This window comes from Oxyura jamaicensis, chromosome Z (assembly GCF_011077185.1).
Source record: "Oxyura jamaicensis isolate SHBP4307 breed ruddy duck chromosome Z, BPBGC_Ojam_1.0, whole genome shotgun sequence".
Lineage (NCBI taxonomy): Eukaryota > Metazoa > Chordata > Aves > Anseriformes > Anatidae > Oxyura > Oxyura jamaicensis.
Window position 1 is genome coordinate 375,172 of NC_048926.1, and position 17,102 is coordinate 392,273.

The window sequence follows — 17,102 nt, forward strand, 5'->3', positions numbered from 1 at the left end:
TCTACAGCTGCCAGGTAGTTCCAGCAGGTTTCCTCACTCATCACGAGCACGTACAGCCACAGCAGGCCTCAGGCAGCTAAAACAGCGGGTCCCAAATAGAGGGACACAGGTTAATACCTACAGAATGATGCAGGTCTCTCATTTCTGATTATTGATAAATCTTGTCACAGAGCAGATGAGAGACATGCATAGAAGTAGCACAACAACAGTTCCTGAGATCAATACCTCTACCAGGAAACACTAAAAAGGCAAAGTAAAAGGAGATAGACTGGTTGAGACTTCTCAGAGAGCTGACATAAAAGTACACACTGAGCAAACAGGTGATGATAGCAAAGGATGGGAGAACAAGGAAAGAAGGAGATACACCATTAGCAATACAACTGCAATAACGAAATATGAAATGGTATCCCAGAGAACAGACAGCACGTCAAAGGTGTAGTGGAAGCAAGCACTGAAAGAGGTTTACAGTGGCAAGGTGCAAGGCAAACTGACAGATTTATTAGGCAATAGCATGAAGATCTATAAAATTGTTTAAGGAAAATCTGCACAAGGACAATTACAGTATCTGATCTGTACAAAGGTGCTGTGAAAAGTATCCATGAAGTGTAATGAAATATATGAAGACAAGAGGAAATACCAAGCATCTGTTTAACTGCAGAATTTGTAGAAGTGTTAAAGAAGGGAAATCCTGATGATCCAGATCACAGAAGAGACAAAAATAATAAGACACCTGCTAAGATTACTGAGGAAAAACAACAAAGTAGGTTATAAGGAACATCTGTGCGCAGAAAGCAGACCCCGATCAGTTTAAAGTTGTAGTTAGTCATTTTCACCCTGAAACTAATGGATAAAAAGGAGGGGAGGTCGGGGGATTAAGGTAAAGTATTATTTTCTTGATTTTTATAAGGGAGAAGAGTTCATTCTTGAAGAAAGCATTATATAAAAAACCTATATGACACTCCTGGTAACCACAATTATAATAAGTGATGCATGAGTACTTTCATTGTGCTCTAAAAATAAGTAGCAAATAAAGCAAGTCATTCCACAGTTCCGTGTCAGCATCAGTCTCCGGGTTGAATCACTGCTGATTTGCATCAGGTTTTAAAACTGAATGCTAGATAAATTTAAGAGCATGACACTGGATGAGTAGAATTAAGCCCTTTAAATCGTGCAGATGACATCATGTACCTGACATATGTTTGAACTAATAATAGTTTTGCAATTTGCTTAGAAAACTTGTCATAGAAATAGTTTTCAGACAAAGTACTGGTTTTGTGTTGAGAAGAGGGCAGAATATCAAATGCAGAAACTCAGCAAAATAATACAAGGAGAAAACTACAAGCAGAAAACTTAATCTGCATGAGTTTTTATCTAAACCAGTATTGGTATTAAAAAAGGCAAGCTTAATGAAGCCTGCCACGTGATAAATGGAAAAAAATCATGGACTTCTGGAAAGCTGTTAATGCAGTTGATATCTAAGTGAAGACGTAGAGCAGTGTTCTAGCAGCATTACTGTAATAACGAAGTGGATATAGGAACCAGGACAGAAGCCTAGAGCCCGGGGATGGCGCAGATGGCAGTTCTTCACAGCCCGCCCCGTGCTGCCTTGACACTGGCTGGCTTTCAAACAGGACTGCAATGCCTGGGACACCACCACAGGAAGGTGGCAGACACACAGAAAGCCACACAATGCAAGCAAGGTCACTGTGACCAGAAGGCTGTCCATTAAAGAGATGACCCGATTGTAGCAGTTGGGCATAATAAACCTAAGTTTAACGGTATTACAGCATTACATTGTTCCCTCCCTCGTTGTCTGCGAGGATGCTTCTTGACAAAGGAGAAGCAATTTTTTTGCTGAAGATTAACGGAGAGGGAAGGAAGCATATAGAAGTTTGACCCTTTTACCTGCTATAGGACTCCTCCTTCCTAGATATTGCTGAAGAAATTATACCAAAAGCACCAACCCTAGCTCCATTCATAATACAACACAACAATATAAAAAGAAAGGGGAACCCCCCAGGTGCAGTGAAGGAGATCAGCGCAGCTATTCTCACAATCAGAAAGATTACAGGGTTATTAGTGCTTTGAATTTCTTATACAACGTCATCGCCCACTGGTATCAGAAGTCAGCAGATCATTCCACATGTTATTAGGCATTCAAGGGACTAAGCAGTGATTTCAAGTCAGGTCTTCGTAAATAAATAGAAAGGAGGCCAGTCATTATCTCACTAGTGACTGGAGATAAATGGGAGTTGATTTCTTGAACACCTATCTATAATACTCCTCCTTACAAAATCCCAAACTGATTAATTACATTCTTAGCGATCTTGACATTATTTGCCTAAACCTACAGAAAACGTCAATACCTGCCCAAATTAACAGCACTTTGGAGCTGATCACAGTTCTTTGGAGAATAAACTGGAATCTTAAGAAAATTCCGTTAATAAGAAACTACGCTAATCATAATCACAAGGCAGTGCAAAGTGGGTTTGGCAGAACAATAGCCATAAAAACTTTGAGGTCTTAATAAATCCTTTTCCTGACCTTCTGAAATCCCTCACACATTCAGAGTCACCCATTTGTCATCTTTTTACCAACTCAGTATTCATTATTTGCTTAAAGCTCAAGCAATTCTAGAGCCTTCATTATAACTGCAGCTTCAAAAGGCAACTTTACAGCTCTTGTTACTGGGGAGGACAACTGAAATCACTGATTTCTTTAAAAAAATATCTCTGAAATAAAAGAGCAAATAGACCAACAGCTTTTCAAAAACTATGTTATTTCTGAGTACTGTAATACTGGAGCCCATGAACAGTTTCTTATTTGTTTACTTGAGTCTGGAATTACATTTACTATATATTCTTGAAACAGATTTGAAAGCAGGTCTCAAAGCATCCTTTGACAATGATCCAATTTATTATTTCTTTATTTTAAGCCATAAAAGAAGGGGGTGGAGAGCACAGGCATATGTGGAAGAACAATGAAACTACTAAGCCCTGCACTGTTCCATTTTTATTTTTAAATATGAAAACGCCTCCCCAAGTACAAAATTTAGTATCACTCGTTACGCAAGTGCATGCATGCCAAGCTTCTCACATGAAGGCAAACTTCACACTTCAAAACAGCTGTATTACTTCAGAGAAGCCAAGTCTTGCCTGAAATGACAATTTTGCTTCTGTGAGAAATGCATATGTGTTCCTATTGGGCCAGCCCTTTCCCACCTCTGTTTCACGTACATGAAAAGAACTAATCAACAGCTCACGCAATTCTGTCTAGAAAAGTGCAAACATCTTCAAACATGAAGGCAGAGAGGCTTTTTCTCAAAGCCATATCCAAATTCAATTATTTCCATGGTTTAAAGGGAACTTCTACCTGGCTATTGGTCAGTTTTCATCCAACTCCTCCACCCCCAATTTACCCCATCAAACCTACCTGTGCTCTCCCTATTGCCCCGTGGAGGGGGAATACCATAAAATGCTTTGTGAGCCACTTAAGGCACATAACACTCTATTCCTGACTAATGCAAAGTTGAATGTTTTAACATTCCCCAAAACAACTGACTTCAGATTTATATTGAGTACATCTGTGGGCTTCAGGTCATCACCTTCCCATAGGACAAGGTTGATCGCTGTGACTCCATGTCCAGGTCTAACAATCGACATGCAGGAGGCAGATCTGCTTCCCCTGTTTAGCTTTAAATTTGAGACTCTGTGAAAGAATCACTCGCACCCCTTCTGCAGGAAGAAGGAAGTGGCCATCACCCTGCCCGCCTGCAGCTGGCTGTAGCCTCAAAAGCCCTCGGACAGCCTCTGTGCTGCTGCAGGACAGCCACCACAACCTCTGGCTCCACAAAGCACGCTTGACCATGCCACAACTGAGGGACACTGGGGACAGAAACCCCCAATTTAACTTAGCCTCTGCCAAATTTGAATGGAGCACCAGCAGAATGCATTTGAAACTGCTAATATCCTATACCATTGCACCAAAATTTGAGAGCTCTGCAGTTTGCTGTGCTTATCCCCTCCTTAAGTGGAGCAACAGAGCCAGTCTGCCACTTTCCAGGCATGATGGATTAGACAGAACAGGCCAAACATACAGGTATGGGGAAGGGACGCCAGCACAACTAACCCTGCAAGAACTCACCTGTCAGGTTCTGCTGTTGTTTTTGTTTGGTTTTACATACTTATCTGTCTCCCCAGTCTTCAAAAGGGGGTGATACTTGTTCTCACCAGGATTTTGTAAACACTGGAAAATGTGAGTACCAGCATAAAAACAATCTGCCCAGTTACTCAGGAGAAAGCAAACTCTGGACTGAGTTTCATACTGAGATTTTTTTGTAGACTGCAGCCTACATGTACTATTAGAAATACACTTGTGCAGCCAATATACCTTCAGAAATAGTTTACAGATTCAGGGCAGTAAAATACACTCTTCAAAACTATCCATCTCAGCAAGTCTCCGTAAGTTTATGGGAACCCAATGAACTGTAGCTAACAGCAGGGCTGAAAGCAGATTGTATTTGGCAAGAGGAAGTTTCTTGAAAAATGTTTTACAAAATCATTAAAAATACTTAGAGATCACTCTGGGCATGCAAGCACTTAGTGCAGGTTAAAAAGTGATCATTGATTTTAAAAGATTAAGTTTTGCCTGGTGATTCAAAGGGATGATGGAAACAAAGTTCAAAATATGCACTATTAAGGTTAAGATAGAAAATATATACTTTTAACAAAGTTTTATGAAGAGTAGTAAAAACTGAATGTTACAAGGCAAATAACTTTTACAGTCTATTATTTTTATCTCAATAACCATTGACAAATTTCCCTATTCTTGCCACTTTAAGTGAGAATTACAATAAAAACCATACAGAAAATAACTACAGACAATGTTTCGGAGTGTCTGTTTGTTTTTCCCTTTAGGATGAGCTTTCAGGGGTTTGTCTTCCTGTCCATACCATTTAAAATGCATTAATTCTTCTAAAAGAGAAATGAGGCAGCTTTTTTTCTCACAGTCACACAAGGTTCATGTGTACTGCAACTAAAGCAAAGCGAGAAGTGACTATTTGCACTAAAATAAACGTTTTTCAGAAGAAAAAGAAATCCTTACCTTATCTTTCACCAAAGGGCCAAACTTGAAATCCATTGTGTCCAAGCATCCTAAAAACCTCACCTCTTCATACTAAACCCCAGAGCCATTTTATAGGCCTCGCATCTTTCCTTTTTTACATTATTATTATTTTCCAAAGAAAGGCTGACACCTGATCTGGCACTACAAGAAATTTAGCAAGGCTTTATTCAAAGAGCTGCTAGAGATAATTATGACTCACATCATAGACAGCTGCAAAGAAGTGCCTGTGGGTGAAAAAGGGAGTTAAAAATTGTATAGCAAACTCCACCTACAGTGTCTCCACCTTCCCTGGACGTTACTTGAGAATGCTGCGTTCTGGTAAAGAGTAACAAGACCAGATTCAGTTTGCATTTTTCCCGAACTGAAAAACTCCCAGAGCGTAAGTCCAGTTTTCTAAGCACATCCCCCCAAATGTATCTTTTGGCCTTATAAAAAGATAGAAGAGTAAACGTGTTATTTTTTCCTTTTCCGTGAGGCCATTTTTCATGATTGCAAGCCAAAGGTAAACAAATGCTCTAAAGGAGAACCTGCATACATCAGTCTTGATCTGAATTCTTCCTACGATGTTCCACCCCACCAAAACATCTCACTAACTTCAAAAATCCAGCAGAAAAAAAAATAAATTCAGTAGCACTCAACTGCTGGAAAAGAAAAGTTCACAGGAATTCTAGGCAGCATCTGTACCAACGAATAGCACATGCTGGTAGTGCTGAGGAACAGGCTTTTCTGGCTTTACACAACCGGCCAAGAGAGGCCACAATTTTGGAGCCACTTTAAATGACCTAATTGAGTGCTGCTGCTAGAAGAGGCTGGCTCCTCCCATCGCTTGTTCCCAGCCCTGTGCCATCTCCTCTTCTGTCAACAAACAGGAACATCAGAGATGGAACAGACAGGGACACAAATGTGGGTTAAAGCTTTCCTTCCTTCAGTCCAGGCTGTTGTAAACTCAGATCAGGTCCTTCATGCAGTTCACCACAGAGCCTCATAAATACCTGTGCTGGCCAGCAGAAAAGAGTAAGCAACCAGCTAGGGCAGAGGAAGGCTGAACGTGGATCCTCAGCGTGATGTGCAGGGCTCACAACTGCTGGTCTCGCCTTACCAGCCCATGCAGTCCCACTTTAAGACTGAAGTCTTCAAATAGGTCAGAAACCACATATGTCATGCCACGTGCAACACTGAACGCTCTTCAAGAGAAGTGACTGTAAATGTAAATCGTCATCTCATGTAAACATAAATTGGCTTCTAACAACCAGACAGCCAGGCTCACCCGTGAGGTCGTCAGCTCTTCCATCAGCCTCACAAGCCCCCTGTGCCCTTGGCTGCTGCAGGCAGATCTCGTGAACCCGACAGGGAGCAAAATGGCATTGGATGAAAGTAAAAGCCAGAAAACACAGGAAGCACACAATTAGCCTGTGGGATTCGCTGTGGGTTAGGGAATAAGACAGGTTCAAAAGGGACCAAGTTGGTCATGTGGATAATAACAGTAATTGGCTAATTACTTCAAAACCTTTGGAATCCTCTTGCCTGAAGTCTGATGGTAATCTTTAGTTACTGAGCTAAAATTGAAGCCTATGAGAAGCACACTATTTTCTTGCTAACGCAGGTTGAATTAGCTCAGGGACACCACTGTGAAGGCCAGACTTTCAACAACCTCAGCTGAAAAAACAAAATTCATAGACTTAACATAATAAATGGAATCTTGGGATAGGCTGTTAGCATGAGGTTTCCAAGGAAAAATACTGAGCTGGCTATCTTTTATCTAAGTATATTCAATGAGCCTTATTCTGCAACATGCCACTAGGAAAGAAGCAATGCCCTCACAGGGAGGAAGATGTGGTGAAGGTGACAGAGCTCTTTTCCAGCTTTTCTTTTTTTTTCCCATCCCCTTCCTGTACGAAGTCTTTGCCAAGAGCAAACAGGTTTCAGTGACTGTTCCTCTTTTTCAGCACCATTCAAACCTAGTACACTGTCTGGGAAACAGTATCAGAGGTTAAAGAAAGAAGAAAACATCACGGAAAACCACTTATCCAGCCGATGTGCCACGGTTCCATCTCAGTGCAGCACATACTTCTGCCTGTGGAACCTTACTTACTTAACTCAGATGTTTTTTGTTTTGCGTAGATGGAAGCAATATGAAGCTTGCTGACGAAGAAAGCCACAACAGGCTATGTTCAGTAGGAATAGGAAACAGTTAACAGTCTAGAACAGTAAAAGCACTATGTGCTGCCACAATATCCTATACTGTCTCCAAGTGTTGCCACATGCTCACTACGGGCCAGACATGTTTGCCAGCTTCTTTCCTAAAACATCTCTGATCAGAAGGCCCAGGGGCCAGCAGGCTGCTGAGCTACCCTAGTGCTCGGACAGACTTAAGGGACCAGGAACACACTGCGCTTGAGCTCAAACTCTGACTGGTGCTTGCCAGCACAGCCATGACAGATAAGAACATTTACCTCAGAAGTTACAGAAACAGGTGAGTTCCTCTGAATTCCAAAGGGAGAGGTCTGCTAGTCTCTCGCACAAACACATACATTTACAAACTTGTAATTCTTCTACACTGCCTCAGGTATCTCAGTACACCTTACCATGCCTGTTCATCATCACCTACATGGTGCCACCTGTGCAGTGAATCCTCCTGCTGTCACATTTCCAGGACACTCCCAGCGCCAAGCAGCTGCTTGAATATGTGTGGAATTTACCCAACAACTATGAACAATGGGCTCAGATCCTCCAGTCCTCAGACAGATCCATTACTCTCCCCTTCAGCCCACTCCCAGCTGACACAACAAATACATTTCTTGGTTAATAAAAGGAAATAAGAGGCTGGAGAAGCAATTATATTCCTTCCACAGCACAGTTCTCTTTGTAGAATAGCGTCAACAAAAAGATCAACTGTGCTGAAACTGTTAATCAGCCTGGAGCTGCTGTTCCTCACAGCATCAAACAAGATACAGTATTACTCTACAGGATCATGGTATAAGCCAAATCATTAGAATGTGAAATAAGATAAAACATTCAAGACAATCAATGGAGGCAAATTACTAGCATGCTGAATGATTCTATGAATACTGGGACAAATGACAGTGTAATACAGCAAAAAAAAAAAAAAAAAAGTTCTCTACATCATACAACATAACACATTCTAAACCATGACTTTCAACAGCCACAGAGGTCATAGATGGAGATGTAAGCTAAGGATTCACAAAATAAATGACATTTCCATTATATTTAAATTGTAAGGAAAGCAGCGGACGTAAAAGTTTCTCACTATTTATCCCAAGTACAGCAGATGGAAAGTTCTATACAAAAGCACTAACATTAAGAGTCTTGAACCCTTGACCTTTACAACAGGAGGGGGACTTGGCAACAAGGGTTGGGTTTAATGAATTAAATTCCCCGATGATTACTCTGTCAACAATTGCACAAAAAATGCAGGCAGTGCTAACTCAGAGCAGGCAACTTGCCTCCATTGTTTCCAGTGAGCTGTAGTCACCGACATCCTACAGGTTAGGCAATGACATGCAGGCACATCCTTTGCTGGTGCTGGCCAGCCTTGCTTGCAGTCACATAAACGTCTGAATGGCATATGCACTGATGAAGACCACAGACTTCTAAAATTGTTTCCAGGTAGAAGGACAGAACTACACACCATGAACACTATCCAAAAGGGTTCCCCCCACATTTCTTCTCTCAACTGATAAGTAAATGTCTAATTCCATTGTTTCTCCTTGAAACACCTGAATTTGTTTTCTTCCATGTGACATTTCAAGACTTGGTCATCTCCAGAGTCACCATGTTCTCTTGGCCACTACTGTAGGTGAGCCTAAATAATGAATTTTGAAGGATGTGTCTCTACAACGGCATAAAAGCCTCCACCCACCCGAAGATACACATCACGTGCTAATTGTTGAGCAACAAAATTTCATTCATCACTGCTAAGAAATGCCACATTACTCCTCACCCAACAGTGAGATAAGTCTGAACTTCTGACTGAGCAGCTGCTTCATAAGGGATTTCTCTCTGTAATATAGGAGACAAACACTCTTCAACAGAACTTATCCCTATCTGAAGATTTTTTTTTTTTTGTCCTGGTGCAGACACAGCCAAGACTTGAAGACAGCACGCATTTGCTATCTATCTGATGCATTTGCTCAGAAGATGGCTCGCAAGACTGCAGTTTAATTAAATCGCCTTTCAGACTGCAGTTCAATTAAATTGCTTTCTACATCTAGAGTGGACAGGATCCATAAGTTGCCAAAAGTTCCCAGAAATCAGTATTTGTAGGCACCAGAGGCAATCTACTTAATTAAAAAGGAATTAACTGCTAAACAACCAAGCGCAACCCTGACTACCATGCCTGTGGAATTAAATACAACCCAGACATAACATCTCAGTTAGGATCATTCTTTCCTCAGACCCACACCGCAGGCCTGCCTCACTTTCCACAGCCTCCCTCGAGCCTCAGAGGAGGGAGGGTAGCCAGCTCCAGTCCACCACATGAAGCTGCATTTCCACCACAGGGCAAGCCCTACATGGGCCACAGTACACGTCAGACAGTATGGGGCACCCCGTGACTGACATTATCTGCATACATGAGAAATTCCTTATTCAAATGAGCGGCTTCGATCACATTTCCAGTTGCCCTTGCATTACACCTGCCAGCCAAAGTGCAAGGCCTCGTGACCAGGAGCTTTTCCAGGCGAGATGCCCAACCACTGGCACCCTTACCACAGCCACATGCATTGCTTTTGTCAAACCTAAGCCCGAGACCTTCAGTTTCAGCAAGGGACACCTGTACTAGAGCAAGTCAGGTTGACAACCTCAGGCTATATGAAGAGCATTTCCAAAGTCTTTCCCAAGCACTAGCCTACTTCTGTTTCAACTAAAATCAGGGCTGCACATCTCCAACCCTCAAGTCAATTTTAAGATAAAAGAAAAAACACGCTGTAAAAAAGTAGTAAGAATGGGGAGTGGAAAACACTAACAGTGCTTTCCCAGCAGCCTGCAAGGTCTGCCTGTCCCAGGTGGGGCCCAGTTTAGGCTGCAAACCCTCGCCTTCATTTGCAGACATGCATTTCGGATTAGGAGTCCAGTTAAAAACAGATGAGAACTCTTTCTTTTACTATAGAAGGGAACCAAAAGTTGTATTAAATGTGTTGCTATGCTCATAAAACAGCTGAACCCCAACTGTTGCCCGCGCAGCTCCGCACTCCCTCACGCCTCAGCGCGGGGCAGGCCGCACAGCTCCTGTGCCTTCGTGTGTGACACGCGGCCACATTTTCTATTTCACCCCAGCAGCTCATTTTATGTGATGTTTAGCCCTGTTCTGGAGGCTAGACAATTTCCCCATAGCCTTTTCTCAGGCTCCAATTTCCATGGTATCCGAGTATTTCACAAGCATTAATCCTGCCCTCCCCCAACACCCATGGAAACCGAAGGCTGGTATTTTTCCACATTTTGCAATTAGCTAACCAAGACACTGATAGAAAACAGTAATTTTCTGTGCTTCTCCTCCGACTTTGGTACTTGCAGACCTCTCGCTCACACTTTTCTCCTCAGTCTTCTGCCCATCCAGCATTTCTGCCCCTCAGACCCAGCGGCCTGGCTGCTGGGCTCAGCTCCGCACCGCTGGGGGGCGCCACAACAGGCCCGGGGCAGGCCCGGCCTCCCCTCACGCAGGCCCCTGCAGCCCTGCTGCCCACGCACGGGCACCAGTGCACGGATGTGCTCAAAATACAGTTTTTGTAGAGTACTTTGTATTCCACAGCATTTTATGACTATATTAATGTTGCTTTTGCAGACAGATGTAAACTGTTTCTGCACTCTGAGCTGCACAGATGCGAACTCTAGTTTGCGTCAGCTCTGGCACCTGGCAGACACCACCATGAGCTGACCCCATCTGCCACACTCAACAGAAAGAGGTCTTCTTGCCCATCTACCGCCCAAACAGAAAGCAGGTAGCTTTCTGCTGGTTAGTGAACTAGTCACAGCTCCTGAAAACCAACCTTGGCCCTGGGTTCTAAAACAGAACGTGGGTTCTTCAAAACAGAAGTTAAGGGAAACTAGATTTTAACTGAAATCTAAACCTTGCTAAACTGTAAGGAAAGTCCTTGTGCTTTAGCCTATGCTCATTTCTTTGGTGAACTATACAAGCACAGATATAAGACATGAAGTGTTACCAGAAGTGCCAGCAACACTTTAATACTATCACTAGCTTAAATAAATAAAAAAAAAAGTTTAATTGCATTGTATTATTTGTTGATCCATTTCCACTACAGTTTATTCACTCATTTTCAATTAAAATAGAATATTATATATCTATTCACAAAATAATAGTTCTAGAGCAATGCTTTTTACATATCTGCTTCAAGGCTCTTTACTGAGGAGCCCAAAATTGCAAACCCCTTCATACAGTTCGGAAAAGTACCAAACAGAACAGGAAAACCAAACGTCCCTCACCCACCCAGGATCTTTTACTTTTGCTATACAGCTGAAAATTTAGTGCCAAGTTTCCTGACAGATGTTATTGAGTCATCTTCTAATTTACCTTTTAATGGTAAAACAGCTCAAGGGCATTTTCTATCTACTTCCCAGAACAAGAACACCAGCATATTGCTTTTCTGTGGCCCAGAAAGCAGTAATCTCATAGCACAGCCACTTCTTAGAAAAGATAACCAACATCTAACCCAGGGTAGTTTTATTTTAGCTAGGGTAGGGAAAAGAAAAAGGAAACCAACCGTACTTTTCCCATGCTTTCCCACCCCCTCCTTAGGTACGAGTGCTATACCCAGTCACGAGGGCTATGTGCAGGCACACTCACACACTTTGTGGCTCTAATAAGAACTAAAAAAGGGAACTGAAAGTTACGTCTGCCACCCTGTCCCTAACTTACCCGACAATGATTTCATAGCAAAGCCCTAAGAATACAGAAAGACTGACTGTTTCTTGGCAGTGTCTCCAAAATAAAGCTTCTGGCTGAGAGAGCACATCTCTTTCCTTCCCCCCGGTACTGGAAGAGTATCTATGGAGTAAATAATAATACATGATTGCCCTAAGGAAAAAAAATAAATTAACAGGCTTTAAGGCAAGATGGAGCGGCAGCTGTGCCACTCAAGCAACACCCAAAAGCAAACACACAAGCGACAACCGTGCACGCTCACTGGCGTTAGGAAATATGGCATGGTTACTTAGGCTGAGGGAGGGCTGGGCCCATGGCCTCTCACACAACAGCATTCGGAGGCCTGAGCAGCAAGCCAGGGCTCATCTTCCTGAAAGCAGGCAGCTACAGCTAGCTGCAGTTTCCCTGCTGGTCTGTGTGCTGGCACCCGCTGCCCTCAATACCTTCAGCCCCTGCCCACACAGAGAGAGCAGCATGGGGCTGGTTTCTGTGCCCCAACACCACAGCTGCAGCCAGGAGCCTTCCGAGGCAGAAACAGAGAAATGAGTAAGTAGTTACAGCATCCTGGTAAAACCTCCAGCAAATAAAATCAATGCAGAAGGCTAGTCCACGACTTATTACATTCTAACATGTGGACAGAGGTTGCTTTTCCTTGTCTCAGGTAGCACTGGCAGGCATGAAACAATGAATTGCATGTCACACATATATAAGCTCAATAAGATATTATTTTAAAAACTATTCTAAAAACAGAGCTCACAAGTTAGCACAGGCTGAGATGCATTTATATCCTAGTTTTTGTGCCTACAAAGAAAAACTGGGATACATGAAGCTTTATACAGTAAGTCATCTCAGCTGAAGTCCATCCTCTGCAAATCTTAAACCTGCATCAGGACTTCCACTATGGAAGCACAGAGGGAAACTCCTCAGTTCTTTAGTTCACCAACAAGGACAAATGCACATAGAATTTGCTGTATTTTAATGTGCACCAGAAGCGCTTACAGCAATAGAAACTATGATGGCCAGCAGCAAAATTGCATAATACAAACAAACCACCAAGTTATACCTGCTCCAGTTAATTACAAAGAAATCTGAAAAAATGCTAGCACTGAAGGGGCTATTTTTGGAAGTGCCTGCATTCCTCTCTGCTTTCTTCTCTCCAGATCAGCCTACATTGCAAGGGCCCATGCTGCCCTTAACATCTTAGGCACTTCCACCTCAGCAGCTCCCCTGACTTTAGCACAGCCCCAGCCCTGGCTGAGCCATGTTGCCAGGGGCTGCCTGTTCCCCGGCCCACTCTCCTGACTCCAGCAGTCGCTGCCTGGCCACGGGCAGGGTGCTATGAGTCCACCATGCAGTGAGTGCAGGAAGGCAGCGGCTGCCCCACCAAGGGGCACTTGCCCACGTGGGCATGGTGGCAGCCAGCACAACACTGCGGGATGTCTCCAACTGTCCATCTGTGGGAGATGCTGGCTCCCAATAACCAGCATCAGCTCACCTTCTCACCCACAGCTACACATCTCCGCATGCAGCTGAAGGCCATGGTTCTCTTCTTCCTGAAGCCACAGGATGTTCCGTATCTGCAAGCTACTACACAGCTTTAATCATAGGCTCATTTTCAACCAGACTGCCTCCCTGAACCAAGACGTAGTGCTGTGGCCCTTCCACAAGCGAGCAGATGCTGGCACCATAAGGGCACAGTCATCAGGAAATGGGGCCACGGCAGCCACTACTGAAACTGTCACGAGTTTGCACTCAGTGACACTCCACAGGCTTAGGCACACTGACAGATGGCAATTATTGGACAAAGAGCAAAGATGTGAAATTGCAGCATTTTATGTGTTCTCTAGCAACTCTTCTCATGCACAAAGAGCTTACGCTAAGCTTAATCAAAGTGAGATCAAAACACCTCACACAAAGATAATGCATCTAAGTGGAACAGTTATCAGCTTACACACTGTAATTTCTCAACCAAAGCTTACTGCCAAGTAACGTCCACCTATTGACAACCTGTCTACTGAAAGTGATGTCATTCCCATTTCCTATTACACATTTTACTTGATACGTTACATGATGCAGACACGACAGTGATTATATCTGTACCTGCCCAAAGCTGCAACCATCTTCAGAGGCACTTGCAGAATCAAGTGGAAAATAAGCCATGAGAATCAATTACGCTTGTTTTAATAAGCCTTCCAAGAACCTGGAATCAGTAATGCTATTTTTATTTTACAATTCCAATGTTCTTAATGAGTTACTGCATCCATAATCTACTTCTGTCCAGCACACATTCCTGCTGAAGATAGTGCTAAAAGAAAAACAAGCTGCTCTTACACAAATATAATTTGCCACCCACAAATAAAGGGTGTTTTAATTACATAGTTCACACAAGTCATTTTTTCTACTTTATAAACAGCAACAAAAATTCTGCAGAATAAAAATCCTCTTTGCTACTTCTCCCAAGTGGTGCATCTTTAGCACTCACTGACCCCAGCAATTTCCAAGGACACAGAGTTTGGTGTCACAAGGAATTGCTTGCCCAAATACCAGCAGGAGCACCAGTAAATCCAAGAGCTTACTTTGGTGAAAAAACAGGAAAGCCTAATTTCCGCTAAACCCAGAGTACCAGTTAGCGGTAAAAGCTGAGGAAATTCTCTGGTGCCCTCTGCTGCCAGCTAGCAAGAAATAAGCCAGATGCATCGTGGCCTGCCCCTCTCACGCTTTTCTCAACCTTCACACAGAGGCCAGCTACAGCAGAGCACCTGCCTGCCCTGGCACACCGCACCTCCCTGCTGCGGGAAGCCTCCCTCTGTAAACCAAAAGCCACTCTGCCCATTTCATAAATACGCCGATAAGCCTTGTGCCCCCACTCCAAACCTTAACTGTTTTGTTGGGCTTTGCCACCTCCTCAGATGGAAAATAGAGAAGACTCCGACAATTCTTCAGGTTTTAGCCTGCTTTTCACATGTATTTTAACGAATTTAATATTTTACCTCTTCCCTAACAATCATTAGAGTTCTGCTCGGCACCTGGAGCACTCGTCCCGCTTTCAAGAGGTGTCGGACAGCAGCCTTAGACTACCAGCACTGCAGACGTCATCTCTGCTGAATGTCCACCTACACACCCCTAGGAAAAACCATTTCTGTGCAGCTTTGTTTAAAAAAATAAAAATTGGTGACCAAATCTTACTTCAGTCAACTAGTAGAGATGCTATCTTGTCAAAGGTGCCTCTTCCTTCAGGACACCCTCACCATCTAGTGCTTTGCCGTTAGCCTCTGAATTAACTTAGTTGGTTTTATTCCTTTGCACTCCAAAGCAGAACATTGGTTTCTTTCCCTTCCCCTGCCTGGTAAATAACGCGTTTGTTTCCACTACACTAGAAATGCTTACAGTTTTTCTAAGTGACAGCTCCATACCAATGAAAGTATTGCCAGCAAACTCTTCCTCCCTCCTTGCCCCACACAATACCCTAGCAGGCACAGTGATTCAGAAGTGTTGAATCATTTGTCATTAAAAAAATAAGAAAAGACAGTGCTGACAGGAAATCATCGGTTTCATCCCCATGCCTGTTAAAGCACTCGTTTGAGTTCACAACAATAAAGTCTTATTTGATGTTTATTTTTGTTAAGTACCATAACACTGAGATTTTCCAGTGAAATTCAACCTGAATTGTCTGGTGCTCCATTGAAATGTAGCAAGTGCATGGCACGTGAGAAAATTAAATAGCTGCATTGTGCTCAAAGCAATGGTGCAGAGCAAGCGTACCACTCGTTGGGTAAGACTAAAGACTTACCGATCAACGGCATTGCACAAAACTCAAGTGGAAGACTTGTTCTGCTTTGATATGACATTTCTCAGTGCATTAAACCAGCAGAAGGAAAGTGGTTTTCTGTACTCGCCGCCCCCCCCCCCCCACAAAAAGGAAAGAAAGGCACCCTGAACTCTATCCTACTTGAGCAACTGCCATCTAGTCAAGCAGCTTTGCTGAATTCAGTCGTTTGAAAAGTTTGCAGCACAAAACTCCCTTGCTTTGCTTCATCCCCAGGGGACATCTTGAGAGCACATGCACTGTACTTTCACCTTGGCACATATGCCATCTTGTGCTTCTGAAACATTCCTCCAAAAGCTACTTCTAAGAATCTGGCTAATTTCACATTTTACTGAGTAAAATTTTTGACTAACGGTTAATGCCAGAAAAACATTTTGTTAAGCCCTACGCAAAATTCAGTTTAAGAGTTCAAGCTTCATTTATTTTTACATACAGTAGACCACTTTAAAGAAAGTAAGTTACTGATGATTCATTTCTTTTCAAGCCGTTTATTAAACTAGCCACCAGAGGGAGCGTTACCGCGTCCTAGGATCACACCTGTGAAGGGCTGTGTGACAGGGCACCAAGGAGTCAGTTTATTACTAGCCAGGTTAGTAAAAAAAAAAAAAAAAAAAAAAAAAAAAAGGCTTGGTTAATTTTTGAGAGCAACTCACTTCAATTGATTTATCTACTGTTAGAATAGAAATAAGAGGCAGAAAACAGGCTCTTTTTAAAACTCAATCCAACGTAGCACACTTGCTAGGACCTCCAGGGGTATAGCTGTGACAAGAATTTTTCCATTAGCTAGAAGAGCATAACTTCAATTGGACTGGAAATAGCAGTAGTGGACGTATCGGACTAGCTAGAAGGTAGCCATCTGCTGTCCATATCAGCTGCAAGGCAGAGTCACGTGTGCTCCACATTCATCACAAACCCCAGTAACGGCATACGCACGAACTAGAGAATTCAGCCCCATTTCAGGTAGGCTTCTCAATAGGAATACACGATGCAATTTAACATGCCACACCAGGCACCTGGAGCCTGCGTGGCCTAGCGCTAACACTGTTAGTTAAATCACTGACCTTAGCCCCAGGTAAAATGAAAAGAAAAGAGGCTTGCATCTTGTCTGTGTTTTTCAGGCTGCAGGCTTTTCAGAGAAGAGCAGGTAAAAGCAATAAACCCAGAGGGACTCATAACAAGCTATCATGTCATTAGAAGTGCAGCTTCCTGTTAATGAAAAACGTTCTTAATTTTATCGGAGAAGCACTTTACTTT

At 42.9% G+C, this 17,102-nt stretch overlaps 1 protein-coding gene across 6 annotated transcripts in view; it reads right to left on the minus strand.

The window, feature by feature from the left end:
• Window positions 1-17,102, minus strand: part of NEDD4L (NEDD4 like E3 ubiquitin protein ligase) — a 113,228-nt gene that overhangs the window by 84,093 nt on the left and 12,033 nt on the right. Inside the window, exon 1 of one of the 6 annotated variants that reach the window (XM_035310095.1) lies at window positions 5,104-5,230. The exons of 4 other annotated variants lie outside the window; for them this stretch is intronic. The gene's annotated coding sequence lies outside the window, so the exon portion shown is untranslated. Of the gene's footprint in view, window positions 1-5,103; window positions 5,231-17,102 lie in introns of those variants that run through there. One more of the 6 variants, XM_035310100.1, reaches the window with a different exon arrangement.